Source organism: Lactuca serriola, chromosome 1 (assembly GCF_051521515.1).
Source record: "Lactuca serriola cultivar US96UC23 chromosome 1, Lser_US96UC23_V15, whole genome shotgun sequence".
NCBI classification, from domain to species: Eukaryota; Viridiplantae; Streptophyta; class Magnoliopsida; order Asterales; family Asteraceae; genus Lactuca; species Lactuca serriola.
The window spans coordinates 206,685,313-206,709,687 of NC_136408.1; the positions used below are offsets into that span (position 1 = coordinate 206,685,313).

General features: G+C 45.2%; 61 non-coding genes and 8 pseudogenes across 61 annotated transcripts; all 69 read left to right on the plus strand.

Annotated features, from left to right (window-relative positions):
• Positions 1 to 121: 121 nt before the first annotated feature.
• LOC145085746 (5S ribosomal RNA) lies at positions 122 to 240 on the plus strand. Its single transcript, XR_013700136.1, has one exon. It is a non-coding gene; the product is annotated as a 5S ribosomal RNA (ribosomal RNA).
• A 232-nt stretch (positions 241 to 472) lies between these two features.
• On the plus strand, positions 473 to 591 carry LOC145079144 (5S ribosomal RNA). The gene has a single exon (XR_013694667.1). It is a non-coding gene; the product is annotated as a 5S ribosomal RNA (ribosomal RNA).
• Positions 592 to 822: 231 nt separating this feature from the next.
• LOC145077059 (5S ribosomal RNA) lies at positions 823 to 941 on the plus strand. Its single transcript, XR_013692928.1, has one exon. It is a non-coding gene; the product is annotated as a 5S ribosomal RNA (ribosomal RNA).
• A 231-nt stretch (positions 942 to 1,172) lies between these two features.
• On the plus strand, positions 1,173 to 1,291 carry LOC145085308 (5S ribosomal RNA). Its single transcript, XR_013699713.1, has one exon. It is a non-coding gene; the product is annotated as a 5S ribosomal RNA (ribosomal RNA).
• Positions 1,292 to 1,529: 238 nt separating this feature from the next.
• Positions 1,530 to 1,648, plus strand: LOC145078878 (5S ribosomal RNA). Its single transcript, XR_013694407.1, has one exon. It is a non-coding gene; the product is annotated as a 5S ribosomal RNA (ribosomal RNA).
• Positions 1,649 to 1,881: 233 nt separating this feature from the next.
• Positions 1,882 to 2,000, plus strand: LOC145077813 (5S ribosomal RNA). The gene has a single exon (XR_013693427.1). It is a non-coding gene; the product is annotated as a 5S ribosomal RNA (ribosomal RNA).
• A 232-nt stretch (positions 2,001 to 2,232) lies between these two features.
• On the plus strand, positions 2,233 to 2,351 carry LOC145078643 (5S ribosomal RNA). The gene has a single exon (XR_013694181.1). It is a non-coding gene; the product is annotated as a 5S ribosomal RNA (ribosomal RNA).
• A 232-nt stretch (positions 2,352 to 2,583) lies between these two features.
• On the plus strand, positions 2,584 to 2,702 carry LOC145085436 (5S ribosomal RNA). Its single transcript, XR_013699834.1, has one exon. It is a non-coding gene; the product is annotated as a 5S ribosomal RNA (ribosomal RNA).
• A 234-nt stretch (positions 2,703 to 2,936) lies between these two features.
• LOC145079957 (5S ribosomal RNA) lies at positions 2,937 to 3,055 on the plus strand (annotated as a pseudogene).
• Positions 3,056 to 3,287: 232 nt separating this feature from the next.
• On the plus strand, positions 3,288 to 3,405 carry LOC145076605 (5S ribosomal RNA). The gene has a single exon (XR_013692720.1). It is a non-coding gene; the product is annotated as a 5S ribosomal RNA (ribosomal RNA).
• A 233-nt stretch (positions 3,406 to 3,638) lies between these two features.
• On the plus strand, positions 3,639 to 3,757 carry LOC145079325 (5S ribosomal RNA). The gene has a single exon (XR_013694846.1). It is a non-coding gene; the product is annotated as a 5S ribosomal RNA (ribosomal RNA).
• A 232-nt stretch (positions 3,758 to 3,989) lies between these two features.
• LOC145075933 (5S ribosomal RNA) lies at positions 3,990 to 4,108 on the plus strand. Its single transcript, XR_013692551.1, has one exon. It is a non-coding gene; the product is annotated as a 5S ribosomal RNA (ribosomal RNA).
• A 231-nt stretch (positions 4,109 to 4,339) lies between these two features.
• LOC145077204 (5S ribosomal RNA) lies at positions 4,340 to 4,458 on the plus strand. Its single transcript, XR_013693012.1, has one exon. It is a non-coding gene; the product is annotated as a 5S ribosomal RNA (ribosomal RNA).
• A 239-nt stretch (positions 4,459 to 4,697) lies between these two features.
• On the plus strand, positions 4,698 to 4,816 carry LOC145079196 (5S ribosomal RNA). The gene has a single exon (XR_013694716.1). It is a non-coding gene; the product is annotated as a 5S ribosomal RNA (ribosomal RNA).
• A 235-nt stretch (positions 4,817 to 5,051) lies between these two features.
• Positions 5,052 to 5,170, plus strand: LOC145079241 (5S ribosomal RNA). Its single transcript, XR_013694760.1, has one exon. It is a non-coding gene; the product is annotated as a 5S ribosomal RNA (ribosomal RNA).
• Positions 5,171 to 5,402: 232 nt separating this feature from the next.
• On the plus strand, positions 5,403 to 5,521 carry LOC145085748 (5S ribosomal RNA). Its single transcript, XR_013700139.1, has one exon. It is a non-coding gene; the product is annotated as a 5S ribosomal RNA (ribosomal RNA).
• A 235-nt stretch (positions 5,522 to 5,756) lies between these two features.
• Positions 5,757 to 5,875, plus strand: LOC145078362 (5S ribosomal RNA). Its single transcript, XR_013693938.1, has one exon. It is a non-coding gene; the product is annotated as a 5S ribosomal RNA (ribosomal RNA).
• A 233-nt stretch (positions 5,876 to 6,108) lies between these two features.
• Positions 6,109 to 6,227, plus strand: LOC145085653 (5S ribosomal RNA). Its single transcript, XR_013700046.1, has one exon. It is a non-coding gene; the product is annotated as a 5S ribosomal RNA (ribosomal RNA).
• Positions 6,228 to 6,460: 233 nt separating this feature from the next.
• Positions 6,461 to 6,579, plus strand: LOC145082866 (5S ribosomal RNA). Its single transcript, XR_013697367.1, has one exon. It is a non-coding gene; the product is annotated as a 5S ribosomal RNA (ribosomal RNA).
• A 233-nt stretch (positions 6,580 to 6,812) lies between these two features.
• On the plus strand, positions 6,813 to 6,931 carry LOC145078667 (5S ribosomal RNA). The gene has a single exon (XR_013694204.1). It is a non-coding gene; the product is annotated as a 5S ribosomal RNA (ribosomal RNA).
• A 231-nt stretch (positions 6,932 to 7,162) lies between these two features.
• LOC145079965 (5S ribosomal RNA) lies at positions 7,163 to 7,281 on the plus strand (annotated as a pseudogene).
• Positions 7,282 to 7,512: 231 nt separating this feature from the next.
• On the plus strand, positions 7,513 to 7,631 carry LOC145074041 (5S ribosomal RNA). The gene has a single exon (XR_013691659.1). It is a non-coding gene; the product is annotated as a 5S ribosomal RNA (ribosomal RNA).
• Positions 7,632 to 7,864: 233 nt separating this feature from the next.
• LOC145075620 (5S ribosomal RNA) lies at positions 7,865 to 7,983 on the plus strand. The gene has a single exon (XR_013692475.1). It is a non-coding gene; the product is annotated as a 5S ribosomal RNA (ribosomal RNA).
• A 235-nt stretch (positions 7,984 to 8,218) lies between these two features.
• On the plus strand, positions 8,219 to 8,337 carry LOC145085366 (5S ribosomal RNA). The gene has a single exon (XR_013699767.1). It is a non-coding gene; the product is annotated as a 5S ribosomal RNA (ribosomal RNA).
• A 233-nt stretch (positions 8,338 to 8,570) lies between these two features.
• LOC145084044 (5S ribosomal RNA) lies at positions 8,571 to 8,689 on the plus strand. Its single transcript, XR_013698499.1, has one exon. It is a non-coding gene; the product is annotated as a 5S ribosomal RNA (ribosomal RNA).
• A 233-nt stretch (positions 8,690 to 8,922) lies between these two features.
• LOC145078668 (5S ribosomal RNA) lies at positions 8,923 to 9,041 on the plus strand. Its single transcript, XR_013694205.1, has one exon. It is a non-coding gene; the product is annotated as a 5S ribosomal RNA (ribosomal RNA).
• Positions 9,042 to 9,272: 231 nt separating this feature from the next.
• On the plus strand, positions 9,273 to 9,391 carry LOC145079348 (5S ribosomal RNA). Its single transcript, XR_013694868.1, has one exon. It is a non-coding gene; the product is annotated as a 5S ribosomal RNA (ribosomal RNA).
• Positions 9,392 to 9,625: 234 nt separating this feature from the next.
• LOC145074046 (5S ribosomal RNA) lies at positions 9,626 to 9,744 on the plus strand. Its single transcript, XR_013691666.1, has one exon. It is a non-coding gene; the product is annotated as a 5S ribosomal RNA (ribosomal RNA).
• Positions 9,745 to 9,980: 236 nt separating this feature from the next.
• LOC145080021 (5S ribosomal RNA) lies at positions 9,981 to 10,099 on the plus strand (annotated as a pseudogene).
• A 235-nt stretch (positions 10,100 to 10,334) lies between these two features.
• Positions 10,335 to 10,453, plus strand: LOC145075328 (5S ribosomal RNA). The gene has a single exon (XR_013692411.1). It is a non-coding gene; the product is annotated as a 5S ribosomal RNA (ribosomal RNA).
• Positions 10,454 to 10,686: 233 nt separating this feature from the next.
• Positions 10,687 to 10,805, plus strand: LOC145077197 (5S ribosomal RNA). The gene has a single exon (XR_013693011.1). It is a non-coding gene; the product is annotated as a 5S ribosomal RNA (ribosomal RNA).
• A 234-nt stretch (positions 10,806 to 11,039) lies between these two features.
• LOC145073159 (5S ribosomal RNA) lies at positions 11,040 to 11,158 on the plus strand. The gene has a single exon (XR_013691262.1). It is a non-coding gene; the product is annotated as a 5S ribosomal RNA (ribosomal RNA).
• A 234-nt stretch (positions 11,159 to 11,392) lies between these two features.
• Positions 11,393 to 11,511, plus strand: LOC145075881 (5S ribosomal RNA). The gene has a single exon (XR_013692539.1). It is a non-coding gene; the product is annotated as a 5S ribosomal RNA (ribosomal RNA).
• A 235-nt stretch (positions 11,512 to 11,746) lies between these two features.
• On the plus strand, positions 11,747 to 11,865 carry LOC145079540 (5S ribosomal RNA). Its single transcript, XR_013695050.1, has one exon. It is a non-coding gene; the product is annotated as a 5S ribosomal RNA (ribosomal RNA).
• Positions 11,866 to 12,097: 232 nt separating this feature from the next.
• Positions 12,098 to 12,216, plus strand: LOC145078417 (5S ribosomal RNA). Its single transcript, XR_013693987.1, has one exon. It is a non-coding gene; the product is annotated as a 5S ribosomal RNA (ribosomal RNA).
• Positions 12,217 to 12,447: 231 nt separating this feature from the next.
• LOC145085284 (5S ribosomal RNA) lies at positions 12,448 to 12,566 on the plus strand. Its single transcript, XR_013699690.1, has one exon. It is a non-coding gene; the product is annotated as a 5S ribosomal RNA (ribosomal RNA).
• A 233-nt stretch (positions 12,567 to 12,799) lies between these two features.
• Positions 12,800 to 12,918, plus strand: LOC145079577 (5S ribosomal RNA; annotated as a pseudogene).
• Positions 12,919 to 13,036: 118 nt separating this feature from the next.
• On the plus strand, positions 13,037 to 13,155 carry LOC145077498 (5S ribosomal RNA). The gene has a single exon (XR_013693245.1). It is a non-coding gene; the product is annotated as a 5S ribosomal RNA (ribosomal RNA).
• Positions 13,156 to 13,385: 230 nt separating this feature from the next.
• LOC145079541 (5S ribosomal RNA) lies at positions 13,386 to 13,504 on the plus strand. Its single transcript, XR_013695051.1, has one exon. It is a non-coding gene; the product is annotated as a 5S ribosomal RNA (ribosomal RNA).
• A 233-nt stretch (positions 13,505 to 13,737) lies between these two features.
• On the plus strand, positions 13,738 to 13,856 carry LOC145078669 (5S ribosomal RNA). The gene has a single exon (XR_013694206.1). It is a non-coding gene; the product is annotated as a 5S ribosomal RNA (ribosomal RNA).
• A 231-nt stretch (positions 13,857 to 14,087) lies between these two features.
• LOC145084897 (5S ribosomal RNA) lies at positions 14,088 to 14,206 on the plus strand. Its single transcript, XR_013699322.1, has one exon. It is a non-coding gene; the product is annotated as a 5S ribosomal RNA (ribosomal RNA).
• Positions 14,207 to 14,443: 237 nt separating this feature from the next.
• Positions 14,444 to 14,562, plus strand: LOC145080286 (5S ribosomal RNA; annotated as a pseudogene).
• Positions 14,563 to 14,680: 118 nt separating this feature from the next.
• On the plus strand, positions 14,681 to 14,799 carry LOC145077509 (5S ribosomal RNA). Its single transcript, XR_013693256.1, has one exon. It is a non-coding gene; the product is annotated as a 5S ribosomal RNA (ribosomal RNA).
• A 231-nt stretch (positions 14,800 to 15,030) lies between these two features.
• Positions 15,031 to 15,149, plus strand: LOC145076376 (5S ribosomal RNA). Its single transcript, XR_013692662.1, has one exon. It is a non-coding gene; the product is annotated as a 5S ribosomal RNA (ribosomal RNA).
• Positions 15,150 to 15,384: 235 nt separating this feature from the next.
• On the plus strand, positions 15,385 to 15,503 carry LOC145073209 (5S ribosomal RNA). The gene has a single exon (XR_013691290.1). It is a non-coding gene; the product is annotated as a 5S ribosomal RNA (ribosomal RNA).
• A 231-nt stretch (positions 15,504 to 15,734) lies between these two features.
• LOC145085637 (5S ribosomal RNA) lies at positions 15,735 to 15,853 on the plus strand. The gene has a single exon (XR_013700030.1). It is a non-coding gene; the product is annotated as a 5S ribosomal RNA (ribosomal RNA).
• Positions 15,854 to 16,083: 230 nt separating this feature from the next.
• LOC145076378 (5S ribosomal RNA) lies at positions 16,084 to 16,202 on the plus strand. The gene has a single exon (XR_013692663.1). It is a non-coding gene; the product is annotated as a 5S ribosomal RNA (ribosomal RNA).
• Positions 16,203 to 16,437: 235 nt separating this feature from the next.
• Positions 16,438 to 16,556, plus strand: LOC145085654 (5S ribosomal RNA). The gene has a single exon (XR_013700047.1). It is a non-coding gene; the product is annotated as a 5S ribosomal RNA (ribosomal RNA).
• A 231-nt stretch (positions 16,557 to 16,787) lies between these two features.
• On the plus strand, positions 16,788 to 16,905 carry LOC145085506 (5S ribosomal RNA). Its single transcript, XR_013699904.1, has one exon. It is a non-coding gene; the product is annotated as a 5S ribosomal RNA (ribosomal RNA).
• Positions 16,906 to 17,137: 232 nt separating this feature from the next.
• LOC145076383 (5S ribosomal RNA) lies at positions 17,138 to 17,256 on the plus strand. The gene has a single exon (XR_013692664.1). It is a non-coding gene; the product is annotated as a 5S ribosomal RNA (ribosomal RNA).
• A 235-nt stretch (positions 17,257 to 17,491) lies between these two features.
• On the plus strand, positions 17,492 to 17,609 carry LOC145073589 (5S ribosomal RNA). The gene has a single exon (XR_013691442.1). It is a non-coding gene; the product is annotated as a 5S ribosomal RNA (ribosomal RNA).
• A 231-nt stretch (positions 17,610 to 17,840) lies between these two features.
• LOC145073675 (5S ribosomal RNA) lies at positions 17,841 to 17,959 on the plus strand. The gene has a single exon (XR_013691497.1). It is a non-coding gene; the product is annotated as a 5S ribosomal RNA (ribosomal RNA).
• A 230-nt stretch (positions 17,960 to 18,189) lies between these two features.
• On the plus strand, positions 18,190 to 18,308 carry LOC145078857 (5S ribosomal RNA). Its single transcript, XR_013694387.1, has one exon. It is a non-coding gene; the product is annotated as a 5S ribosomal RNA (ribosomal RNA).
• Positions 18,309 to 18,542: 234 nt separating this feature from the next.
• LOC145085475 (5S ribosomal RNA) lies at positions 18,543 to 18,661 on the plus strand. Its single transcript, XR_013699873.1, has one exon. It is a non-coding gene; the product is annotated as a 5S ribosomal RNA (ribosomal RNA).
• A 235-nt stretch (positions 18,662 to 18,896) lies between these two features.
• Positions 18,897 to 19,015, plus strand: LOC145079369 (5S ribosomal RNA). Its single transcript, XR_013694887.1, has one exon. It is a non-coding gene; the product is annotated as a 5S ribosomal RNA (ribosomal RNA).
• A 234-nt stretch (positions 19,016 to 19,249) lies between these two features.
• On the plus strand, positions 19,250 to 19,368 carry LOC145079138 (5S ribosomal RNA). The gene has a single exon (XR_013694661.1). It is a non-coding gene; the product is annotated as a 5S ribosomal RNA (ribosomal RNA).
• Positions 19,369 to 19,600: 232 nt separating this feature from the next.
• On the plus strand, positions 19,601 to 19,719 carry LOC145078819 (5S ribosomal RNA). Its single transcript, XR_013694350.1, has one exon. It is a non-coding gene; the product is annotated as a 5S ribosomal RNA (ribosomal RNA).
• A 216-nt stretch (positions 19,720 to 19,935) lies between these two features.
• LOC145085023 (5S ribosomal RNA) lies at positions 19,936 to 20,054 on the plus strand. Its single transcript, XR_013699440.1, has one exon. It is a non-coding gene; the product is annotated as a 5S ribosomal RNA (ribosomal RNA).
• Positions 20,055 to 20,517: 463 nt separating this feature from the next.
• On the plus strand, positions 20,518 to 20,636 carry LOC145073682 (5S ribosomal RNA). The gene has a single exon (XR_013691500.1). It is a non-coding gene; the product is annotated as a 5S ribosomal RNA (ribosomal RNA).
• A 230-nt stretch (positions 20,637 to 20,866) lies between these two features.
• Positions 20,867 to 20,985, plus strand: LOC145077754 (5S ribosomal RNA). The gene has a single exon (XR_013693380.1). It is a non-coding gene; the product is annotated as a 5S ribosomal RNA (ribosomal RNA).
• A 235-nt stretch (positions 20,986 to 21,220) lies between these two features.
• LOC145085638 (5S ribosomal RNA) lies at positions 21,221 to 21,339 on the plus strand. Its single transcript, XR_013700031.1, has one exon. It is a non-coding gene; the product is annotated as a 5S ribosomal RNA (ribosomal RNA).
• A 233-nt stretch (positions 21,340 to 21,572) lies between these two features.
• On the plus strand, positions 21,573 to 21,691 carry LOC145079582 (5S ribosomal RNA; annotated as a pseudogene).
• A 232-nt stretch (positions 21,692 to 21,923) lies between these two features.
• Positions 21,924 to 22,042, plus strand: LOC145074481 (5S ribosomal RNA). Its single transcript, XR_013691866.1, has one exon. It is a non-coding gene; the product is annotated as a 5S ribosomal RNA (ribosomal RNA).
• A 235-nt stretch (positions 22,043 to 22,277) lies between these two features.
• Positions 22,278 to 22,396, plus strand: LOC145078384 (5S ribosomal RNA). The gene has a single exon (XR_013693958.1). It is a non-coding gene; the product is annotated as a 5S ribosomal RNA (ribosomal RNA).
• A 234-nt stretch (positions 22,397 to 22,630) lies between these two features.
• On the plus strand, positions 22,631 to 22,749 carry LOC145085446 (5S ribosomal RNA). The gene has a single exon (XR_013699844.1). It is a non-coding gene; the product is annotated as a 5S ribosomal RNA (ribosomal RNA).
• A 232-nt stretch (positions 22,750 to 22,981) lies between these two features.
• Positions 22,982 to 23,100, plus strand: LOC145079608 (5S ribosomal RNA; annotated as a pseudogene).
• A 230-nt stretch (positions 23,101 to 23,330) lies between these two features.
• Positions 23,331 to 23,449, plus strand: LOC145078675 (5S ribosomal RNA). Its single transcript, XR_013694211.1, has one exon. It is a non-coding gene; the product is annotated as a 5S ribosomal RNA (ribosomal RNA).
• Positions 23,450 to 23,684: 235 nt separating this feature from the next.
• Positions 23,685 to 23,803, plus strand: LOC145074751 (5S ribosomal RNA). Its single transcript, XR_013692087.1, has one exon. It is a non-coding gene; the product is annotated as a 5S ribosomal RNA (ribosomal RNA).
• A 231-nt stretch (positions 23,804 to 24,034) lies between these two features.
• On the plus strand, positions 24,035 to 24,200 carry LOC145080438 (5S ribosomal RNA; annotated as a pseudogene).
• Positions 24,201 to 24,375: the final 175 nt, after the last annotated feature.

The window sequence follows — 24,375 nt, forward strand, 5'->3', positions numbered from 1 at the left end:
ATGGTTTTCGTATTTTTGGAACGGAGCCGATCGGTCACGTAGATCCCACGCCCCGCGTACAAAAACAAAGGAGATTTCGCATCTTGTAACACATAAAAGCAATAAACATGGATATTATTTTGGGTGTGATCATAACATCACTAATGCACCGGATCCCATCAGAACTCCGCAGTTAAGCGTGCTTGGGCGAGAGTAGTACTAGGATGGGTGACCCCCTGGGAAGTCCTCGTGTTGCACCCCCTTTTTCGTTGTCCGTTTTCGTTTTCTTTTTCCATTTTACGTGCGGTTTTTAGGTTTTTTTCCTTTCTTTCTTGCTATTTCTATGCTCGAGTTCCCTCCAGTTCATGGTTCATGGTTTACGTATTTTTGGAACGGAGCCGATCGGTCACTTGGGTCCCATGCCCCGCGTACCAAAACAAAGTAGGCTCTGCGTCTTGTACCACATAAAAGCAATAAACATGGAGAGTATTTCGTGTGCTATCATACCAGCACTAATGCACCGAATCCCATCAGAACTTCGCAGTTAAGCGTGCTTGGGCGAAAGTAGTACAAAGATGCGTGACCCTCTGTGAAGTGCTCGTGTTGCACCCTCTTTTTCGTTGTCCGTTTGCATTTTTTTAACATTTTACGTGCGTTTTTTTGGTTTTTTTTCCTTTCTTTCTGGCTATTTCTATGCTCGGGTGCCTTCCGGTTTATGGTTGATGGTTTTCGTATTTTTGGAACGGAGCCGATCGGTCACGTGGATCCCACGCCCCGCGTACAAAAACAAAGGAGATTATGTGTCTTGTTACACATAAAAGCAATAAACATGGAGATTATTTTGGGTGTGATCATAACAGCACTAATGCACCGGATCCCACCAGAACTCCGCAGTTAAGCGTGCTTGGGCGAGAGTAGTACTTGGATTGGTGACCCCCTGGGAAGTCCTCGTGTTGCACCCTCTTTTTCGTTGTCCGTTTGCATTTTTTTTTACATTTTACATGTTGTTTTTTGGTTTTTTTCCTTTCTTTCTGGCTATTTCTATGCTCGTGTGACTTCCGGTTGATGGTTGATGGTTTTCGTATTTTTGGAACGGAGCCGATCGGTCACGTGGATCCCACGCCCCGCGTACCAAAACAAAGGAGGTTCTGCGTCTGGTAACACATAAAAGCAATAAACATGGATTGTATTTCGGGTGCGATCATACCAGCACTAATGCACTGGATCCCATCAGAACTCCGCAGTTAAGCGTGCTTGGGCGAGAGTAGTACTAGGATTGGTGACCCCATGGGAAGTCCTCGTGTTGCACCCCCTTTTTAGTTTGTCCGTTTGCGTTTTTTTTTTTTACATTTTACGTGCGGTTTTTTGGTTTTTTTTTTCCTTTCTTTCTTGCTATTTCTATGCTCAGGTGCCCTCCGGTTCATGGTTCATGGTTTTCGTATTTTTGGAACGGAGCCGATCGGTCACATAGGTCCCACGCCCCGCGTACCAAACCAAAGAAGGTTCTGCGTCTTGTAACACATAAAAGCAATAAACATGGATAGTATTTCGTGTGCTATCATACCATCACTAATGCACCGAATCCCATCAGAACTTCGCAGTGAAGCGTGCTTGGACGAGAGTAGTACAAGGATGGGTGACCCCCTGGGAAGTCCTCGTGTTGCACCCTCTTTTTCGTTGTCCGTTTGCATTTTTTTTTAGCATTTTACGTGCGGTTTTTTGGTTTTTTTTCCTTTCTTTCTGGCTATTTCTATGCTCGGGTGCCTTCCGGTTTATGGTTGATGGTTTTCGTATTTTTGGAACGGAGCCGATCGGTCACGTGGTTCCCACGCCCCGCGTACAAAAACAAAGGAGATTATGCGTCTTGTAACACATAAAAGCAATAAACATGGATATTATATTGGGTGTGATCATAACAGCACTAATGCACCGGATCCCATCAGAACTCTGCAGTTAAGCGTGCTTGGGCGAGAGTAGTACTTGGATTGGTGACCCCCTGGGAAGTGCTCGTGTTGCACCCTCTTTTTCGTTGTCCGTTTGCATTTTTTTTAACATTTTACGTGCGGTTTTTTGGTTTTTTTTCCTTTCTTTCTGGCTATTTCTATGCTCGGGTGCCTTCCGGTTTATGGTTGATGGTTTTCGTATTTTTGGAACGGAACCGATCGGTCACGTGGTTCCCACGCCCCGCGTACAAAAACAAAGGAGATTATGCGTCTTGTAACACATAAAAGCAATAAACATGGATATTATTTTGGGTGTGATCATAACAGCACTAATGCACCGGATCCTATCAGAACTCCGCAGTTAAGCGTGCTTGGGCGAGAGTAGTACTTGGATTGGTGACCCCCTGGGAAGTCCTTGTGTTGCACCCTCCTTTTTCGTTGTCCGTTTGCGTTTTTTTTTACATTTTACGTGCGTTTTTTTGGTTTTTTTCCATTCTTTCTTGCTATTTCTATGCTCGGGTGCCCTCCGGTTCATGGTTGATGGTTTTCGTATTTTTGGAACGGAGCCGATCAGTCACGTAGGTCCCACGCCCCGCGTACCAAAACAAAGGAGGTTTTGCGTCTTGTAACACATAAAAGCAATAAACATGGATAGTATTTCGGGTGCGATCATACCAGCACTAATGCACCGGATCCCATCAGAACTCAGAAGTTAAGCGTGCTTGGGCGAGAGTAGTACTAAGATTGGTGACCCCCTGGGAAGTCCTCGTGTTGCACCCCCTTTTTAGTTTGTCCGTTTGCGTTTTTTATTACATTTTACGTGCGGTTTTTTGGTTTTTTTTTCCTTTCTTTCTTGCTATTTCTATCCTCGGGTGCCCTCCGTTTCATGTTTGATGGTTTTCGTATTTTTGGAACGGAGCCGATCGGTCACGTAGGTCCCACGCCCCGCGTACCAAAACAAAGGAGGTTCTGCGTCTGGTAACACATAAAAGCAATAAACATGGATAGTATTTCGTGTGCGATCATACCAGCACTAATGCACCGAATCCCATCAGAACTCTGCAGTTAAGCGTGCTTGGGCAAGAGTAGTACAAGGATGGATGACACCCTGGGAAGTGCTCGTGTTGCACCCTCTTTTTCGTTGTGCGTTTGCATTTTTTTTTTACATTTTACATGCTGTTTTTTTGTTTTTTTCCTTTCTTTCTGGCTATTTCTATGCTCGGGTGCCTTCCGGTTTATGGTTGATGGTTTTCGTATTTTTGGAACGGAGCCGATCGGTCACGTAGATCCCACGCCCCGCGTACAAAAACAAAGGAGATTTCGCATCTTGTAACACATAAAAGCAATAAACATGGATATAATTTTGGGTGTGATCATAACAGCACTAATGCACCGGATCCCATCAGAACTCCGCAGTTAAGCGTGCTTGGGCGAGAGTAGTACTAGGATGGGTGACCCCTTGGAAGTCCTCGTGTGGCACCCCCTTTTTCGTTGTCCGTTTTCGTTTTCTTTTACCATTTTACGTGCGGTTTTTAGGTTTTTTTTCCTTTCTTTCTTGCTATTTCTATGCTCGAGTTCCCTCCAGTTCATGGTTCATGGTTTTCGTATTTTTGGAACGGAGCCGATCGGTCACTTGGGTCCCACGCCCCGCGTACCAAAACAAAGTAGGCTCTGCGTCTTGTACCACATAAAAGCAATAAACATGGAGAGTATTTCGTGTGCTATCATACCAGCACTAATGCACCGAATCCCATCAGAACTTCGCAGTTAAGCGTGCTTGGGCGAAAGTAGTACAAAGATGTGTGACCCTCTGTGAAGTGCTCGTGTTGCACCTTCTTTTTCGTTGTCCGTTTGCATTTTTTTTAACATTTTACGTGCGTTTTTTTGGTTTTTTTTCCTTTCTTTCTGGCTATTTCTATGCTCGGGTGCCTTCCGGTTTATGGTTGATGGTTTTCGTATTTTTGGAACGGAGCCGATCGGTCACGTGGATCCCACGCCCCGCGTACAAAAACAAAGGAGATTATGCGTCTTGTAACACATAAAAGCAATAAACATGGATATTATTTTGGGTGTGATCATAACAGCACTAATGCACCGGATCCCACCAGAACTCCGCAGTTAAGCGTGCTTGTGCGAGAGTAGTACTTGGATTGGTGACCCCCAGGGAAGTCCTCGTGTTGCACCCTCTTTTTCGTTGTCCGTTTGCATTTTTTTTTACATTTTACATGTTGTTTTTTGGTTTTTTTCCTTTCTTTCTGGCTATTTCTATGCTCGTGTGCCTTCCGGTTTATGGTTGATGGTTTTCGTATTTTTGGAACGGAGCCGATCGGTCACGTGGATCCCACGCCCCGCGTACCAAAACAAAGGAGGTTCTGCGTCTGGTAACACATAAAAGCAATAAACATGGATTGTATTTCGGGTGCGATCATACCAGCACTAATGCATCGGATTCCATCAGAACTCCGCAGTTAAGTGTGCTTGGGCGAGAGTAGTACTAGGATTGGTGACCCCATGGGAAGTCCTCGTGTTACACCCCCTTTTTAGTTTGTCCGTTTGCGTTTTTTTTTTTTTTTACATTTTAAGTGCGGTTTTTTGTTTTTTTTTTCTTTCTTTCTTGCTATTTCTATGCTCGGGTGCCCTCCGGTTCATGGTTCATGGTTTTCGTATTTTTGGAACGGAGTCGATCGGTCACATGGGTCCCACGCCCCGCGTACCAAACCAAAGAAGGTTCTGCGTCTTGTAACACATAAAAGCAATAAAGATGGATAGTATTTGGTGTGCTATCATACCATCACTAATGCACCGAATCCCATCAGAACTTCGCAGTGAAGCGTGCTTGGACGAGAGTAGTACAAGGATGGGTGACCCCCTAGGAAGTCCTCGTGTTGCACCCTCTTTTTCGTTGTCCGTTTACATTTTTTTTTTAACATTTTACGTGCGGTTTTTTGGTTTTTTTTTCCTTTCTTTCTGGCTATTTCTATGCTCGGGTGCCTTCCGGTTTATGGTTGATGGTTTTCGTATTTTTGGAACGGAACCGATCGGTCACGTGGATCCCACGCCCCGCGTACAAAAACAAAGGAGATTATGCGTCTTGTAACACATAAAAGCGATAAACATGGATATTATTTTGGGTGTGATCATAACAGCACTAATGCACCGGATCCTATCAGAACTACGCAGTTAAGCGTGCTTGGGCGAGAGTAGTACTTGGATTGGTGACCCCCTGGGAAGTCCTCGTGTTGCACCCTCCTTTTTCGTTGTCCGTTTGCGTTTTTTTTTACATTTTACGTGCGGGTTTTTGGTTTTTTTCCATTCTTTCTTGCTATTTCTATGCTCGGGTGCCCTCCGGTTCATGGTTGATGGTTTTCGTATTTTTGGAACGGAGCCGATCAGTCACGTAGGTCCCACGCCCCGCGTACCAAAACAAAGGAGGTTCTGCGTCTGGTAACACATAAAAGCAATAAACATGGATAGTATTTCGGGTGCGATCATACCAGCACTAATGCACCGGATCCCATCAGAACTCCGCAGTTAAGCGTGCTTGGGCGAGAGTAGTACTAGGATTCGTGACCCCCTGGGAAGTCCTCGTGTTGCACCCCCTTTTTAGTTTGTCCGTTTGCGTTTTTTTTTTACATTTTACGTGCGGTTTTTTGTTTTTTTTTTCCTTTCTTTCTTGCTATTTCTATGCTCGGGTGCCCTCCGGTTCATGTTTGATGGTTTTCGTATTTTTGGAACAGAGCCGATCGGTCACGTAGGTCCCACGCCCCGCGTACCAAAACAAAGGAGGTTCTGCGTCTGGTAACACATAAAAGCAATAAACATGGATATTATTTCGGGTGCGATCATACCAGCACTAATGCACCGGATCCCATCAGAACTCTGTAGTTAAGCGTGCTTGGGCAAGAGTAGTACAAGGATGGGTGACACCCTGGGAAGTGCTCGTGTTGCACCCTCTTTTTCGTTGTGCGTTTGCATTTTTTTTTTTACATTTTACGTGCTGTTTTTTTATTTTTTTCCTTTCTTTCTGGCTATTTCTATGCTCGGGTGCCTTCCGGTTTATGGTTGATGGTTTTCGTATTTTTGGAACGGAGCCGATCAGTCACGTAGATCCCACGCCCCGCGTACCAAAACAAAGGAGGTTCTGCGTCTGGTAACACATAAAACCAATAAACATGGATAGTATTTCGGGTGCGATCATACCAGCACTAATGCACCGGATCCCATCAGAACTCCGCAGTTAAGCGTGCTTGGGCGAGAGTAGTACTAGGATTGGTGACCCCCTGGGACGTCCTCGTGTTGCACCCCCTTTTTAGTTTGTCCGTTTGCGTTTTTTTTTACATTTTACGTGCGGTTTTTTGGTTTTTTTTCCTTTCCTTCTTGCTATTTCTATGCTCGGGTGCCCTCTGGTTCATGTTTGATGGTTTTCGTATTTTTGGAACGGAGCCGATCGGTCACGTAGGTCCCACGCCCCGCGTACCAAAACAAAGGAGGTTTTGCGTCTGGTAACACATAAAAGCAATAAACATGTATAGTATTTCGGGTGCGATCATACCAGCACTAATGCACCGGATCCCATCAGAACTCCGAAGTTAAGCGTGCTTGGGCGAGAGTAGTACTAGGATGGGTGACCCCCTGGGAAGTCCTCGTGTTGCACCCCCTTTTTCGTTGTCCTTTTGCGTTTTCATTTTCCATTTTACGTGTGGTTTTTAGGTTTTTTTTCCTTTCTTTCTTGCTATTTCTATTCTCGAGTTCCCTCCAGTTCATGGTTCATGGTTTTCGTATTTTTGGAACGGAGCCGATCGGATACTTGGGTCCCACGCCCTGCGTACCAACACAAAGTAGGCTCTGTGTCTTGTACCACATAAAAGCAATAAACATGCATAGTATTTCGTGTGCTATCATACCAGCACTAATGCACCGAATCCCATCAGAACTTCGCAGTTAAGCGTGCTTGGGTGAAGGTAGTACAAGGATGGGTGACCCTCTGTGAAGTGCTCGTGTTGCACCCTCTTTTTCGTTGTCCATTTGCATTTTTTTAAACATTTTACGTGCGTTTTTTTGGTTTTTTTCCTTTCTTTCTGGCTATTTCTATGCTCGGGTGCCTTCCGGTTTATGGTTGATGATTTTCGTATTTTTGGAACAGAGCCGATCGGTCACGTGGATCCCACGCCCCGCGTACAAAAGCAAAGGAGATTATGCGTCTTGTAACACATAAAAGCAATAAACATGGATATTATTTTGGGTGTGATCATAACAGCACTAATGCAGCGGATCCCACCAGAACTCCGCAGTTAAGCGTGCTTGGGCGAGAGTAGTACTTGGATTGGTGACCCCCTGGAAAGTCCTCGAGTTGCACCCTCTTTTTCGTTGTCCGTTTGCATTTTTTTTTACATTTTACATGTTGTTTTTTGGTTTTTTTCCTTTCTTTCTGGCTATTTCTATGCTCGTGTGTCTTCCGGTTTATGGTTGATGGTTTTCGTATTTTTGGAACGGAGCCGATCGGTCACGTGGATCCCACGCCCCGCGTACCAAAACAAAGGAGGTTCTGCGTCTGGTAACAGATAAAAGCAATAAACATGGATTGTCTTTCGGGTGCGATCATACCAGCACTAATGCACCGGATCCCATCAGAACTCCGCAGTTAAGCGTGCTTGGGCGAGAGTAGTACTAGGATTGGTGACCCCCTGGGAAGTCTTCTTGTTGCACCCCCTTTTTAGTTTGTCCGTTTGCGTTTTTTTTTTACATTTTACGTGCGGTTTTTTGTTTTTTTTCCTTTCTTTCTTGCTATTTCTATGCTCGGGTGCCCTCCGGTTCATGTTTGATGGTTTTCGTATTTTTGGAACAGAGCCGATCGGTCACGTAGGTCCCACGCCCCGCGTACCAAAACAAAGGAGGTTCTGCGTCTGGTAACACATAAAAGCAATAAACATGGATATTATTTCGGGTGCGATCATACCAGCACTAATGCACCGGATCCCATCAGAACTCCGCAGTTAAGCGTGCTTGGGCAAGAGTAGTACAAGGATGGGTGACACCCTGGGAAGTGCTCGTGTTGCACCCTCTTTTTCGTTGTGCGTTTGCATTTTTTTTTTTTACATTTTACGTGCTGTTTTTTTGTTTTTTTTCCTTTCTTTCTGGCTATTTCTATGCTCGGGTGCCTTCCGGTTTATGGTTGATGGTTTTCGTATTTTTGGAACGGAGCCGATCAGTCACGTAGATCCCACGCCCCGCGTACCAAAACAAAGGAGGTTCTGCGTCTGGTAACACATAAAAGCAATAAACATGGATAGTATTTCGCGTGCGATCATACCAGCACTAATGCACCGGATCCCATCAGAACTCCGCAGTTAAGCGTGCTTGGGCGAGAGTAGTACTAGGATTGGTGACCCCCTGGGAAGTCCTCGTGTTGCACCCCCTTTTTAGTTTGTCCGTTTGCGTTTTTTTTTACATTTTACGTGCGGGTTTTTGGTTTTTTTTCCTTTCTTTCTTGCTATTTCTATGCTCGGGTGCCCTCCGGTTCATGTTTGATGGTTTTCGTATTTTTGGAACGGAGCCGATCGGTCACGTAGGTCCCACGCCCCGCGTACCAAAAGAAAGGAGGTTTTGCGTCTGGTAACACATAAAAGCAATAAACATGTATAGTATTTCGGGTGCGATCATACCAGCACTAATGCACCGGATCCCATCAGAACTCCGAAGTTAAGCGTGCTTGGGCGAGAGTAGTACTAGGATGGGTGACCCCCTGGGAAGTCCTCGTGTTGCACCCCCTTTTTCGTTGTCCGTTTGCGTTTTCTTTTTCCATTTTACGTGTGGTTTTTAGGTTTTTTTTCCTTTCTTTCTTGCTATTTCTATTCTCGAGTTCCCTCCAGTTCATGGTTCATGGTTTTCGTATTTTTGGAACGGAGCCGATCGGTTACTTGGGTCCCACGCCCCGCGTACCAACACAAAGTAGGCTCTGCGTCTTGTACCACATAAAAGCAATAAACATGCATAGTATTTCGTGTGCTATCATACCAGCACTAATGCACCGAATCCCATCAGAACTTCGCAGTTAAGCGTGCTTGGGTGAAGGTAGTACAAGGATGGGTGACCCTCTGTGAAGTGCTCGTGTTGCACCCTCTTTTTCGTTGTCCATTTGCATTTTTTTAAACATTTTACGTGCGTTTTTTTGGTTTTTTTCCTTTCTTTCTGGCTATTTCTATGCTCGGGTGCCTTCCGGTTTATGGTTGATGATTTTCGTATTTTTGGAACAGAGCCGATCGGTCACGTGGATCCCACGCCCCGCGTACAAAAGCAAAGGAGATTATGCGTCTTGTAACACATAAAAGCAATAAACATGGATATTATTTTGGGTGTGATCATAACAGCACTAATGCAGCGGATCCCACCAGAACTCCGCAGTTAAGCGTGCTTGGGCGAGAGTAGTACTTGGATTGGTGACCCCCTGGGAAGTCCTCGAGTTGCACCCTCTTTTTCGTTGTCCGTTTGCATTTTTTTTTTTACATTTTACATGTTGTTTTTTGGTTTTTTTTCCTTTCTTTCTGGCTATTTCTATGCTCGTGTGTCTTCCGGTTTATGGTTGATGGTTTTCGTATTTTTGGAACGGAGCCGATCGGTCACGTGGATCCCACGCCCCGCGTACCAAAACAAAGGAGGTTCTGCGTCTGGTAACACATAAAAGCAATAAACATGGATTGTATTTCGGGTGCGATCATACCAGCACTAATGCACCGGATCCCATCAGAACTCCGCAGTTAAGCGTGCTTGGGCGAGAGTAGTACTAGGATTGGTGACCCCCTGGGAAGTCTTCTTGTTGCACCCCCTTTTTAGTTTGTCCGTTTGCATTTTTTTTTTTACATTTTACGTGCAGTTTTTTGGTTTTTTTTTCCTTTCTTTCTTGCTATTTCTATGCTCGGGTGCCCTCCGGTTCATGGTTCATGGTTTTCGTATTTTTGGAACGGAGCCGATCGGTCACATGGGTCCCACGCCCCGCGTACCAAAACAAAGAAGGTTCTGCGTCTTGTAACACATAAAAGCAATCAACATGGATAGTATTTCGTGTGCTATCATACCATCACTAATGCACCCAATCCCATCAGAACTTCGCAGTTATGCGTGCTTGGACGAGAGTAGTACAAGGATGGGTGACCCCCTGGGAAGTCCTCGTGTTGCACCCTCTTTTTCGTTGTCCGTTTGCATTTTTTTTTTAACATTTTACGTGCGGTTTTTTGGTTTTTTTTTCCTTTCTTTCTGGCTATTTCTATGCTCGGGTGCCTTCCGGTTAATGGTTGATGGTTTTCGTATTTTTGGAACGGAGCCGATCGGTCACGTGGATCCCACGCCCCGCATACAAAAACAAAGGAGATTATGCGTCTTGTAACACATAAAAGCAATAAACATGGATATTATATTGGGTGTGATCATAACAGCACTAATGCACCGGATCCCATCAGAACTCCGCAGTTAAGCGTGCTTGGGCGAGAGTAGTACTTGGATTGGTGACCCCCTGGGAAGTGCTCGTGTTGCACCCTCTTTTTCGTTGTCCGTTTGCATTTTTTTTAACATTTTACGTGCGGTTTTTTGGTTTTTTTTTCCTTTCTTTCTGGCTATTTCTATGCTCGGGTGCCTTCCGGTTTATGGTTGATGGTTTTCTTATTTTTGGAATGGAACCGATCGGTCACGTGGATCCCACGTCCCGCGTACAAAAACAAAGGAGATTATGCGTCTTGTAACACATAAAAGCAATAAACATGGATATTATTTTGGGTGTGATCATAACAGCACTAATGCACCGGATCCTATCAGAACTCCGCAGTTAAGCGTGCTTGGGCGAGAGTAGTACTTGGATTGGTGACCCCCTGGGAAGTCCTCGTGTTGCACCCTCCTTTTTCGTTGTCTGTTTGCGTTTTTTTTTTACATTTTACGTGCGGTTTTTGGGTTTTTTTTCCATTCTTTCTTGCTATTTCTATGCTCGGGTGCCCTCCGGTTCATGGTTGATGGTTTTCGTATTTTTGGAACGGAGCCGATCAGTCACGTAGGTCCCACGCCCCGCGTACCAAAACAAAGGAGGTTCTGCGTCTCGTAACACATAAAAGCAATAAACATGGATAGTATTTCGGGTGTGATCATACCAGCACTAATGCACAGGATCCCATCAGAACTCCGCAGTTAAGCGTGCTTGGGCGAGAGTAGTACTAGGATTGGTGACCCCCTGGGAGGTCCTCGTGTTGCACCCCCTTTTTAGTTTGTCCGTTTGCGTTTTTTTTTACATTTTACGTGCGGTTTTTTGGTTTTTTTTCCATTCTTTATTGGTATTTCTATGCTCGGGTGCCCTCCGGTTCATGTTTGATGGTTTTCGTATTTTTGAAACGGAGCCGATCGGTCACGTAGGTCCCACGCCCCGAGTACCAAAAACAAAGGAGGTTCTGCGTCTGGTAACACATAAAAGCAATAAACATGGATAGTATTTCGGGTGCGATCATACCAGCACTAATGCACCGGATCCCATCAGAACTCCGCAGTTAAGCGTGCTTGGGCAAGAGTAGTACAAGGATGGGTGACACCCTGGGAATTGCTCGTGTTGCACCCTCTTTTTCGTTGTGCGTTTGCATTTTTTTTTTTTTACATTTTACGTGCTGTTTTTTTGTTTTTTTCCATTCTTTCTGGCTATTTCTATGCTCGGGTGCCTTCCGGTTTATAGTTGATGGTTTTCGTATTTTTGGAACGGAGCAGATCGGTCACGTGGATCCCACGCCCCGCGTACCAAAAAAAAGGAGGTTCTGCGTCTTGTAATACAAAAAAGCAATAAACATGGATAGTATTTCGTGTGCTATCATACCATCACTAATGCACCGAATCCCATCAGAACTCCGCAGTTAAGCGTGCTTGAACGAGAGTAGTACAAGGATGGGTGACCCCCTGGGAAGTCCTCGTGTTGCACCCTCTTTTTCGTTGTCCGTTTGCGTTTTTTTTTACATTTTACGTACGGTTTTTTGGTTTTTTTTCCTTTCTTTCTTGCTATTTCTATGCTCGGGTGCCCTCCGGTTCATGGTTGATGGTTTTCGTATTTTTGGAACGGAGCCGATCGGTCACATGGGTCCCACGCCCCGCGTACCAAAACAAAGAAGGTTCTGCGTCTTGTAACACATAAAAGCAATAAACATGGATAGTATTTCGGGTGCGATCATACCAGCACTAATGCACCGGATCCCATCAGAACTCCACAGTTAAGCGTGCTTGGGCAAGAGTAGTACAAGGATGGGTGACACCCTGGGAAGTGCTCGTGTTGCACCCTCTTTTTCGTTGTGCGTTTGCATTTTTTTTTACTTTTTACGTGCTGTTTTTTTGTTTTTTTCCTTTCTTTCTGGCTATTTCTATGCTCGGGTGCCTTCCGGTGTATGGTTGATGGTTTTCGTATTTTTGGAACGGAGCCGATCAGTCACGTAGGTCCCACGCCCCGCGTACCAAAACAAAGGAGGTTCTGCATCTGGTAACACATAAAAGCAATTAACATAGATAGTATTTCGGGTGCGATCATACCAGCACTAATGCACCGGATCCCATCAGAACTCCGCAGTTAAGCGTGCTTGGGCGAGAGTAGTACTAGGATTGGTGACCCCCTGGGAAGTCCTCGTTTTGCACCCCCTTTTTAGTTTGTCCGTTTGCGTTTTTTTTTACATTTTACATGCGGTTTTTTGGTTTTTTTTCCTTTCTTTCTTGCTATTTCTATGCTCGGGTGCCCTCCGGTTCATGTTTGATGGTTTTCGTATTTTTGGAACGGAGCCGATCGGTCACGTAGGTCCCACGCCCCGCGTACCAAAACAAAGGAGGTTCTGCGTCTGGTAACACATAAAAGCAATAAACATGGATAATATTTCGTGTGCTATCATACCAGCACTAATGCACTGAATCCCATCAGAACTTAACAGTTAAGCGTGCTTGGGCGAGAGGAGTACAAGGATGGGTGACCCCCTGGGATGTGCTCGTGTTGCACCCTCTTTTTCGTTGTCCGTTTGCATTTTTTTTAACATTTTACGTGCGGTTTTTTGGTTTTTTTTTCTTTCTTTCTGGCTATTTCTATGCTCGGGTGCCTTCCGGTTCATGGTTAATATTTTGGGTGTGATCATAACAGCACTAATGCACCGGATCCCATCAGAACTCCGCAGTTAAGCGTGCTTGGGCGAGAGTAGTACTTGGATTGGTAACCCCCTAGGAAGTCCTCGTGTTGCACCCTCTTTTTCGTTCTCCGTTTGCATTTTTTTTTACATTTTACATGTTGTTTTTTGGTTTTTTTCCTTTCATTCTGGCTATTTCTATGCTCGTGTGCCTTCCGGTTTATGGTTGATGGTTTTCGTATTTTTGGAACGGAGCCGATCGGTCACGTGGATCCCACGCCCCGCGTACCAAAAAAAGGAGGTTCTGCGTCTTGTAACACATAAAAGCAATAAACATGGATAGTATTTCGTGTGCTATCATACCATCACTAATGCACCGAATCCCATCAGAACTCCGCAGTTAAGCGTGCTTGAACGAGAGTAGTACAAGGATGGGTGACCCCCTGGGAAGTCCTCGTGTTGCACCCTCTTTTTCGTTGTCCGTTTGCGTTTTTTTTTTACATTTTACGTACGGTTTTTTGGTTTTTTTTCCTTTCTTTCTTGCTATTTCTATGCTCGGGTGCCCTCCGGTTCATGGTTCATGGTTTTCGTATTTCTGGAACGGAGCCGATCGGTCACATGGGTCCCACGCCCCGCGTACCAAAACAAAGAAGGTTCTGCGTCTTGTAACACATAAAAGCAATAAACATGGATAGTATTTCCGGTGCGATCATACCAGCACTAATGCACCGGATCCCATCAGAACTCCGCAGTTAAGCGTGCTTGGGCAAGAGTAGTACAAGGATGGGTGACACCCTGGGAAGTGCTCGTGTTGCACCCTCTTTTTCGTTGTGCGTTTGCATTTTTTTTTATATTTTACGTGCTGTTTTTTTGTTTTTTTCCTTTCTTTCTGGCTATTTCTATGCTCGGGTGCCTTCCGGTGTATGGTTGATGGTTTTCGTATTTTTGGAACGGAGCCGATCAGTCACGTAGGTCCCACGCCCCGCGTACCAAAACAAAGGAGGTTCTGCGTCTGGTAACACATAAAAGCAATTAACATGGATAGTATTTCGGGTGCGATCATACCAGCACTAATGCACCGGATCCCATCAGAACTCCGCAGTTAAGCGTGCTTGGGCGAGAGTAGTACTAGGATTGGTGACCCCCTGGGAAGTCCTCGTGTTGCACCCCCTTTTTAGTTTGTCCGTTTGCGTTTTTTTTTTACATTTTACATGCGGTTTTTTGGTTTTTTTTTCCCTTTCTTTTCTTGCTATTTCTATGCTCGGGTGCCCTCCGGTTCATGTTTGATGGTTTTCGTATTTTTGGAACGGAGCCGATCGGTCACGTAGGTCCCACGCCCCGCGTACCAAAACAAAGGAGGTTCTGCGTCTGTTAACACATAAAAGCAATAAACATGGATAATATTTCGTGTGCTATCATACAAGCACTAATGCACTGAATCCCATCAGAACTTAACAGTTAAGCGTGCTTGGGCGAGAGGAGTACAAGGATGGGTGACCCCCTGGGATGTGCTCGTGTTGCACCCTCTTTTTCGTTGTCCGTTTGCATTTTTTTTAACATTTTACGTGCGGTTTTTTGGTTTTTTTTCCTTTCTTTCTGGCTATTTCTATGCTCGGGTGCCTTCCGGTTCATGGTTAATATTTTGGGTGTGATCATAACAGCACTAATGCACCGGATCCCATCAGAACTCCGCAGTTAAGCGTGCTTGGGCGAGAGTAGTACTTGGATTGGTAACCCCCTAGGAAGTCCTCGTGTTGCACCCTCTTTTTCGTTCTCCGTTTGCATTTTTTTTTACATTTTACATGTTGTTTTTTGGTTTTTTTCCTTTCATTCTGGCTATTTCTATGCTCGTGTGCCTTCCGGTTTATGGTTGATGGTTTTCGTATTTTTGGAACGGAGCCTTTCGGTCACGTGGATCCCACGTCCCGCGTACAAAAACAAAGGAGATTATGCGTCTTGTAACACATAAAAGCAATAAACATGGATATTATTTTGGGTGTGATCGTAACAGCACTAATGCACCGGATCCCATCAGAACTCCGCAGTTAAGCGTGCTTGGGCGAGAGTAGTACTTGGATTGGTGACCCCCTGGGAAGTCCTCGTGTTGCACCCTCCTTTTTCGTTGTCCGTTTGCGTTGTTTTTTTTTACATTTTACGTGCGGTTTTTTGGTTTTTTTCCATTCTTTCTTGCTATATTTATGCTCGGGTGCCCTCCGGTTCATGGTTGATGGTTTTCGTATTTTTGGAACGGAGCCGATCAGTCACGTAGGTCCCACGCCCCGCGTACCAAAACAAAGGAGGTTCTGCGTCTGGTAACACATAAAAGCAATAAACATGAATAGTATTTCGGGTGCGATCATACCAACACTAATGCACCGGATCTCATCAGAACTCCGCAGTTAAGCGTGCCTGGGCGAGAGTAGTACTAGGATTGGTGACCCCCTGGGAAGTCCTCGTGTTGCACCCCCTTTTTAGTTTGTCCGTTTGCGTTTTTTTTACATTTTACGTGCGGTTTTTTGGTTTTTTTCCTTTCTTTCTTGCTATTTCTATGCTCGGGTGCCCTCCGGTTCATGGTTGATGGTTTTCGTATTTCTAGAACGGAGCCGATCGGTCACGTAGGTCCCACGCCCCGCGTACCAAAACAAAGGAGCTTCTGCGTCTGGTAACACATAAAAGCAATAAACATGGATAGTATTTCGGGTGCGATCATACCAGCACTAATGCACCGGATCCCATCAGAACTCCGCAGTTAAGCGTGCTTGGGCGAGAGTAGTACTTGGATTGGTAACCCCCTAGGAAGTCCTCGTGTTGCACCCTCTTTTTCGTTCTCCGTTTGCATTTTTTTTACATTTTACATGTTGTTTTTTGGTTTTTTTCCTTTCATTCTGGCTATTTCTATGCTCGTGTGCCTTCCGGTTTATGGTTGATGGTTTTCGTATTTTTGGAACGGAGCCTTTCGGTCACGTGGATCCCACGCCCCGCGTACAAAAACAAAGGAGATTATGCGTCTTGTAACACATAAAAGCAATAAACATGGATATTATTTTGGGTGTGATCGTAACAGCACTAATGCACCGGATCCCATCAGAACTCCGCAGTTAAGCGTGCTTGGGCGAGAGTAGTACTTGGATTGGTGACCCCCTGGGAAGTCCTCGTGTTGCACCCTCCTTTTTCGTTGTCCGTTTGCGTTGTTTTTTTTTACATTTTACGTGCGGTTTTTTGGTTTTTTTCCATTCTTTCTTGCTATATTTATGCTCGGGTGCCCTCCGGTTCATGGTTGATGGTTTTCGTATTTTTGGAACGGAGCCGATCAGTCACGTAGGTCCCACGCCCCGCGTACCAAAACAAAGGAGGTTCTGCGTCTGGTAACACATAAAAGCAATAAACATTAATAGTATTTCGGGTGCGATCATACCAACACTAATGCACCGGATCCCATCAGAACTCCGCAGTTAAGCGTGCCTGGGCGAGAGTAGTACTAGGATTGGTGACCCCCTGGGAAGTCCTCGTGTTGCACCCCCTTTTTAGTTTGTCCGTTTGCGTTTTTTTTACATTTTACGTGCGGTTTTTTGGTTTTTTTCCTTTCTTTCTTGCTATTTCTATGCTCGGGTGCCCTCCGGTTCATGGTTGATGGTTTTCGTATTTCTAGAACGGAGCTGATCGGTCACGTAGGTCCCACGCCCCGCGTACCAAAACAAAGGAGCTTCTGCGTCTGGTAACACATAAAAGCAATAAACATGGATAGTATTTCGGGTGCGATCATACCAGCACTAATGCACCGGATCCCATCAGAACTCCGCAGTTAAGCGTGCTTGGGCGAGAGTAGTACTAGGATTGGTGACCCCCGGGAAGTCCTCGTGTTGCACCCCCATTTTAGTTTGTCCGTTTGCGTTTTTTTTTACATTTTACGTGCGGTTTTTTGGTTTTTTTCCTTTCTTTCTTGCTATTTCTATGCTCGGGTGCCCTCCGGTTCATGGTTCATGGTTTTCATATTTTTGGAACGGAGCCGATCGGTCACATGGGTCCCACGCCCCGCGTACCAAAACAAAGAAGGTTCTGCGTCTTGTAACACATAAAAGCAATAAACATGGATATTATTTTGGGTGTGATCGTAACAGCACTAATGCACCGGATCCCATCAGAACTCCGCAGTTAAGCGTGCTTGGGCGAGAGTAGTACTTGGATTGGTGACCCCCTGGGAAGTCCTCGTGTTGCACCCTCCTTTTTCGTTGTCCGTTTGCGTTGTTTTTTTTGACATTTTACGTGCGGTTTTTTGGTTTTTTTCCATTCTTTCTTGCTATTTGTATGCTCGGGTGCCCTCCGGTTCATGTTTGATGGTTTTCGTATTTTTGGAACGGAGCCGAACGGTCACGTAGGTCCCACGCCCCGCGTACCAAAACAAACGAGGTTCTGCGTCTGGTAACACATAAAAGCAATAAACATGGATAGTATTTCGGGTGCGATCATACCAGCACTAATGCACCGGATCCCATCAGAACTCCGCAGTTAAGCGTGCTTGGGCGAGAGTAGTACTAGGACTGGTGACCCCCGGGAAGTCCTCGTGTTGCACCCCCTTTTTAGTTTGTCCGTTTGCGTTTTTTTTACATTTTACGTGCGGTTTTTTGGTTTTTTTCCTTTCTTTCTTGCTATTTCTATGCTCGGGTGCCCTCCGGTTCATGGTTCATGGTTTTTGTATTTTTGGAACTGAGTCGATCGGTCACATGGGTCCCACGCCCCGCGTACCAAAACAAAGAAGGTTCTGCGTCTTGTAACACATAAAAGCAATAAACATGGATATTATATTGGGTGTGATCATAACAGCACTAATGCACCGGATCCCATCAGAACTCCGCAGTTAAGCGTGCTTGGGCGAGAGTAGTACTTGGATTGGTGACCCCCTGGGAAGTCCTCGTGTTGCACCCTCTTTTTCGTTCTCCGTTTGCATTTTTTTTACATTTTACATGTTGTTTTTTGGTTTTTTTCCTTTCTTTCTGGCTATTTCTATGCTCGTGTGCCTTCCGGTTTATGGTTGATGGTTTTCGTATTTTTGGAACGGAGCCGATCGATCACGTGGATCCCACACCCCGCGTACAAAAACAAAGGAGATTATGCGTCTTGTAACACATAAAAGCAATAAACATGGATATTATTTTGGGTGTGATCATAATAGCACTAATGCACCGGATCCCATCAGAACTCCGCAGTTAAACGTGCTTGGGCGAGAGTAGTACTTGGATTGATGACCCCCTGGGAAGTCCTCGTGTTGCACCCTCCTTTTTCGTTGTCCGTTTGCGTTGTTTTTTTTTCATTTTACGTGCGGTTTTTTGGTTTTTTTCCATTCTTTCTTGCTATTTCTATGCTCGGGTGCCCTCCGGTTCATGGTTGATGGTTTTCGTATTTTTGGAACGGAGCCGATCGGTCACGTAGGTCCCACGCCCCACGTACCAAAACAAAGGAGGTTTTGCGTCTGGTAACACATAAAAGCAATAAACATGGATAGTATTTCGGGTGCGATCATACCAACACTAATGCACCGGATCCCATCAGAACTCCGCAGTTAAGCGTGCTTGGGCGAGAGTAGTACTAGGATTGGTGACCCCCTGGGAAGTCCTCGTGTTGCACCCCCTTTTTAGTTAGTCCGTTTGCGTTTTTTTTTACATTTTACGTGCGGTTTTTTGGTTTTTTTTTTCCTTTCTTTCTTGCTATTTCTATGCTCGGGTGCCCTCCGGTTCATGGTTCATCGTTTTCGTATTTTTGGAACGGAGCCGATCGGTCACATGGGTCCCACGCCCCGCGTACCAAAACAAAAAAGGTTCTGCGTCTTGTAACACATAAAAGCAATAAACATGGATAGTATTTCGTGTGCTATCATACCATCACTAATGCACCGAATCCCATCAGAACTCCGCAGTTAAGCGTGCTTGGACGAGAGTAGAACTAGGATGGGTGACCCCCTGGGAAGTCCTCGTGTTGCACCCTCTTTTTCGTTGTCCGTTTGCATTTTTTTTTTAACATTTTACGTGCGGTTTTTAGGTTTTTTCTCCTTTCTTTCTTGCTATTTCTATGCTCGAGTTCCCTCCAGTTCATGGTTCATGGTTTTCGTATTTTTGGAACGGAGCCGATTTGTCACTTGGGTCTCACGCCCCGCGTACCAAAACAAAGTAGGCTCTGCGTCTTGTACCAAATAAAAGCAATAAACATGGATAGTATTTCGTGTGCTATCATACTAGCACTAATGCACCGAATCCCATCAGAACTTAGCAGTTAAGCGTGCTTGGGCGAAAGTAGTACAAGGATGGGTGACCCTCTGTGAAGTGCTCGTGTTGCACCCTCTTTTTCGTTGTCCGTTTGCATTTTTTTTAACATTTTACGTGCGTTTTTTTGGTTTTTTTTCCTTTCTTTCTGGCTATTTCTATGCTCGGGTGCCTTCCGGTTTATGGTTGATGGTTTTCGTATTTTTGGAACGGAGCCGATCGGTCACGTGGATCCCACGCCCCGCGTACAAAAACAAAGGAGATTATGCGTCTTGTAACACATAAAAGCAATAAACATGGATATTATTTTGGGTGTGATCATAACAGCACTAATGCACCAGATCCCACCAGAACTCCGCAGTTAAGCGTGCTTGGGCGAGAGTAGTACTTGGATTGGTGACCCCCTGGGAAGTCCTCGTGTTGCACCCTCTTTTTCGTTGTCCGTTTGCATTTTTTATACATTTTACATGTTTTTTGGTTTTTTTCCTTTCTTTCTGGCTATTTCTATGCTCGTGTGCCTTCCGGTTTATGGTTGATGGTTTTCGTATTTTTGGAACGGAGCCGATCGGTCACGTGGATCCCACGCCCCGCGTACCAAAACAAAGGAGGTTAACACATAAAAGCAATAAACATGGATTGTATTTCGGGTGCGATCATACCAGCACTAATGCACCGGATCCCATCAGAACTCCGCAGTTAAGCGTGCTTGGGCGAGAGTAGTACTTGGATTGGTGACCCCCTGGGAAGTCCTCGTGTTGCACCCCCTTTTTAGTTTGTCCGTTTGCGTTTTTTTTTTACATTTTACGTGCGGTTTTTTGGTTTTTTTTCCTTTCTTTCTTGCAATTTCTATGCTCGGGTGCCCTCCGGTTCATGGTTCATGGTTTTCGTATTTTTGGAACGGAGCCGATCGGTCACATGGGTCCCACGCCCCGCGTACCAAAACAAAGAAGGTTCTGCGTCTTGTAACACATAAAAGCAATAAACATGGATAGTATTTCGTGTGCTATCATACCATCACTAATGCACCGAATCCCATCAGAACTTCGCAGTTAAGCGTGCTTGGACGAGAGTAGTACAAGGATGGGTGACCCCCTGGTTGATGGTTGATGGTTTTCGTATTTTTGGAACGGAACCGATCGGTCACGTGGATCCCACGCCCCGCGTACAAAAACAAAGGAGATTATGCGTCTTGTAACACATAAAAGCAATAAACATGGATATTATATTGGGTGTGATCATAACAGCACTAATGCACCGGATCCCATCAGAACTCCGCAGTTAAGCGTGCTTGGGCGAGAGTAGTACTTGGATTGGTGACCCCCTGGGAAGTCCTCGTGTTGCACCCTCTTTTTCGTTCTCCGTTTGCATTTTTTTTACACTTTACATGTTGTTTTTTGGTTTTTTTCCTTTCTTTCTGGCTATTTCTATGCTCGTGTGCCTTCCAGTTTATGGTTGATGGTTTTCGTATTTTTGGAACGGAGCCGATCGATCACGTGGATCCCACGCCCCGCGTACAAAAACAAAGGAGATTATGCGTCTTGTAACACATAAAAGCAATAAACATGGATATTATTTTGGGTGTGATCATAACAGCACTAATGCACCGGATCCCATCTGAACTCTGCAGTTAAACGTGCTTGGGCGAGAGTAGTACTTGGATTGGTGACCCCCTGGGAAGTCCTCGTGTTGCACCCTCCTTTTTCGTTGTCCGTTTGCGTTGTTTTTTTTTTCATTTTACGTGCGGTTTTTTGGTTTTTTTCCATTCTTTCTTGCTATTTCTATGCTCGGGTGCCCTCCGGTTCATGGTTGATGGTTTTCGTATTTTGGGAACGGAGCCGATCGGTCACGTAGGTCCCACGCCCCACGTACCAAAACAAAGGAGGTTTTGCGTCTGGTAACACATAAAAGCAATAAACATGGATAGTATTTCGGGTGCGATCATACCAACACTAATGCACCGGATCCCATCAGAACTCCGCAGTTAAGCGTGCTTGGGCGAGAGTAGTACTAGGATTGGTGACCCCTTGGGAAGTCCTCGTGTTGCACCCCCTTTTTAGTTAGTCCGTTTGCGTTTTTTTTTACATTTTACGTGCGGTTTTTTGGTTTTTTTTCCTTTCTTTCTTGCTATTTCTATGCTCGGGTGCCCTCCGGTTCATGGTTCATGGTTTTCGTATTTTTGGAACGGAGCCGATCGGTCACATGGGTCCCACGCCCCGCGTACCAAAACAAAAAAGGTTCTGCGTCTTGTAACACATAAAAGCAATAAACATGGATAGTATTTCGTGTGCTATCATACCATCACTAATGCACCAAATCCCATCAGAACTTCGCAGTCAAGCGTGCTTGGACGAGAGTAGAACTAGGATGGGTGACCCCCTGGGAAGTCCTCGTGTTGCACCCTCTTTTTCGTTGTCCGTTTGCATTTTTTTTTAACATTTTACGTGCGGTTTTTTGGTTTTTTTCCTTTCTTTCTGGCTATTTCTATGCTCGTGTGCCTTCCGGTTTATGGTTGATGGTTTTCGTATTTTTGGAACGGAGCCGATCGGTCACGTGTATCTCACTCCCCGCGTACAAAAACAAAGGAGATTATGCATCTTGTAACACATAAAAGCAATAAACATGGATATTATTTTGGGTGTGATCATAACAGCACTAATGCACCGGATCCCATTAGAACTCCGCAGTTAAGCGTGCTTGGGCGAGAGTAGTACTTGGATTGGTGACCCCCTGGGAAGTCCTCGTGTTGCACCCTTCTTTTTCGTTGTCCGTTTGCGTTGTTTTTTTTTACATTTTACGTGCGGTTTTTTGGTTTTTTTCCATTCTTTCTTGCTATTTCTATGCTCGGGTGCCCTCCGGTTCATGGTTGATGGTTTTCGTATTTTTGGAACGGAGCCGATCAGTCACGTAGGTCCCACGCCCCGCGTACCAAAATAAAGGAGGTTCTGCGTCTGGTAACACATAAAAGCAATAAACATGGATAGTATTTCGGGTGCGATCATCCCAACACTAATGCACCGGATCCCATCAGAACTCCGCAGTTAAGCGTGCCTAGGCGAGAGTAGTACTAGGATTGGTGACCCCCTGGGAAGTCCTCGTGTTGCACCCCCTTTTTAGTTTGTCCGTTTGCGTTTTTTTTTTACATTTTACGTGCGGCTTTTTGGTTTTTTTTCCTTTCTTTCTTGTTATTTCTATGCTCGGGTGCCCTCCGGTTCATGGTTGATGGTTTTCGTATTTCTGGAACGGAGCCGATCGGTCACGTAGGTCCCATGCCCCGCGTACCAAAACAAAGGAGGTTCTGCGTCTGGTAACACATAAAAGCAATAAACATGGATAGTATTTCGGGTGCGATCATACCAGCACTAATGCACCGGATCCCATCAGAACTCCGCAATTAAGCGTGCTTGGGCGAGAGTAGTACTAGGATTGGTGACCCCCTGGGAAGTCCTCGTGTTGCACCCCCTTTTTAGTTTGTCCGTTTGCATTTTTTTTACATTTTACGTGCGGTTTTTTGGTTTTTTTTCCTTTCTTTCTTGCTATTTCTATGCTCGGGTGCCCTCCGGTAAATGGTTCATGGTTTTCGTATTTTTGGAACGGAGCCGATCGGTCACATGGGTCCCACGCCCCGCGTACCAAAACAAAGAAGGTTCTGCGTCTTGTAACACATAAAAGCAATAACCATGGAGAGTATTTCGTGTGCGATCATACCAGCACTAATGCACCGAATCCCATCAGAACTCCACAGTTAAGTGTGCTTGGGCAAGAGTAGTACAAGGATGGGTGACACCCTGGGAAGTGCTCGTGTTGCACCCTCTTTTTCGTTGTGCGTTTGCATTTTTTTTTTTTTACATTTTACGTGCTGTTTTTTTTTTCCTTTCTTTCTGGCTATTTCTATGCTCGGGTGCCTTCCGGTTTATGGTTGATGGTTTTCGTATTTTTGGAACGGAGCCGATCGGTCACGTGGATCCCACGCCCCGCGTACAAAAACAAAGGAGATTCTGCATCTTGTAACACATAAAAGCAATAAACATGGATATTATTTTGGGTGTGATCATAACAGCACTAATGCACCGGATCCCATCAGAACTCCGCAATTAAACGTGCTTGGGCGAGAGTAGTACTTGGATTGGTGACCCCCTGGGAAGTCCTCGTGTTGCACCCTCCTTTTTCGTTGTCCGTTTGCGTTGTTTTTTTTTACATTCTACGTGCGGTTTTTTGGTTTTTTTCCATTCTTTCTTGCTATTTCTATGCTCGGGTGCCCTCCGGTTCATGGTTGATGGTTTTCGTATTTTTGGAACGGAGCCGATCGGTCACGTAGGTCCCACGCCCCACGTACCAAAACAAAGGAGGTTCTGCGTCTGGTAACACATAAAAGCAATAAACATGGATAGTATTTCGGGTGCGATCATACCAACACTAATGCACCGGATCCCATCAGAACTCCGCAGTTATGCGTGCTTGGGCGAGAGTAGTACTAGGATTGGTGACCCCCTGGGAAGTCCTCGTGTTGCACCCCCTTTTTAGTTAGTCCGTTTGCGTTTTTTTTACATTTTACGTGCGGTTTTTTGGTTTTTTTCCTTTCTTTCTTGCTATTTCTATGCTCGGGTGCCCTCCGGTTCATGGTTCATGGTTTTCGTATTTTTGGAACGGAGCCGATCGGTCACATGGGTCCCACGCCCCGCGTACCAAAACAAAAAAAGTTCTGCGTCTTGTAACACATAAAAGCAATAAACATGGATAGTATTTCGTGTGCTATCATACCATCACTAATGCACCGAATCCCATCAGAACTTCGCAGTTAAGCGTGCTTGGACGAGAGTAGAACTAGGATGGGGGTCTTCGCAGTTAAGCGTGCTTGGACGAGAGTAGAACTAGGATGGGTGACCCCCTGGGAAGTCCTCGTGTTGCACCCTCTTTTTCGTTGTCCGTTTGCATTTTTTTTAACATTTTACGTGCGGTTTTTTGGTTTTTTTTCCTTTCTTTCTGGCTATTTCTATGCTCGGGTGCCTTCCGGTTTATGGTTGATGGTTTTCGAATTTTTGGAACGGAGTCGATCGGTCACGTGGATCCCACGCCCCGCGTACAAAA